The sequence below is a fragment of the Saprolegnia diclina genome (assembly GCF_000281045.1).
Source record: "Saprolegnia diclina VS20 unplaced genomic scaffold supercont1.159, whole genome shotgun sequence".
In the NCBI taxonomy this organism is placed as follows: Eukaryota; Oomycota; class Saprolegniomycetes; order Saprolegniales; family Saprolegniaceae; genus Saprolegnia; species Saprolegnia diclina.
Genome location: NW_008246226.1, coordinates 26,134 through 27,205, shown reverse-complemented (window position 1 = coordinate 27,205; position 1,072 = coordinate 26,134).

The following is a 1,072-nucleotide window of genomic DNA, read 5'->3' as shown; positions in this document are numbered from 1 at the left end:
GGTATTGAAACCATCCTAGTTGGCGCTATAGCTGGGACCACTGAACTTTTGTTGCCCGCGGCCACCCTCCCATCGAAAAATCCGGATAATAGTGAGTTTGCGATTTTCAAAATTATCGAAAAAATTATATTATCTCGATCGAGTCTCAGAGGTCACTGTGAAAAAGAATATTCGATAATAGAATTCGATACTAAATACGGCCTCCGGAGGCCTTCGATAATAACTCCAAAAAACCTGTCAAAGTGAGATATTTGTGGGAATTGATATCGGACACGACGGCCAATAAATAAGCTCTGACAGAAAAAAGGCCAGTGATGCCCATTGGATGAAATAGGAGGCGTTTCAACCAACCAGGCACCGACGCTTTCAATTGCCAATTTGCGTTGCAGGGCCGACAACGAAGGACGTCCAGAGCGCGGGCCGTGCCATCGCCTCAGCGGTCGCTTGCGGGCACCACCGACATCATCTAGAGGTAGAGGAAGTTGCGCATCTGGCCCGTGAACATACTCGGCGCCTTGTTTCCGCGCAGCGGTCTCTGCGCTTCGAGGCGCGTCGCCAGGCGAGGAGGAGCGCCCACGCACGATCCCGGTTGCGTGGGCGACAACGAGGAGGCGCTAGAGGAGTTATTGAGTCGGAAACCTGATAGTAGATGGGTTGATCGCATCACACGAAACATGAGCGCTCCACGCGACTGTCCATGTCCGCGCGCTTCCGCGGTCGCATGCACCAGCGCGAACGAGTGGCTCGCGACCCGAACCTCTCGCCGAATGCATACCCTGCGGTAGTATAATTTTTTTGGGTCGCAGATTTCGCAAACGCAAATTATCTAGTCAGATTCCTATTATCCCGCGAAGTATAATTTTCAACGATAATAGGAAATTTCGCAAACTCTCTAATACATACAAATGCACGGCTAATGTCGTCGCGACAAGCCGGAGGCTGAAAACACCATACCCCTCGCCATTGATGCTCTGCGTTCAATCGACCAGTACTAATCATAGTTGTCGTATTTTTAGTCGTAATAAATCCATCGGGAAAGGCGATGCCCACGACGCGGGTGCACGTCGTCCCC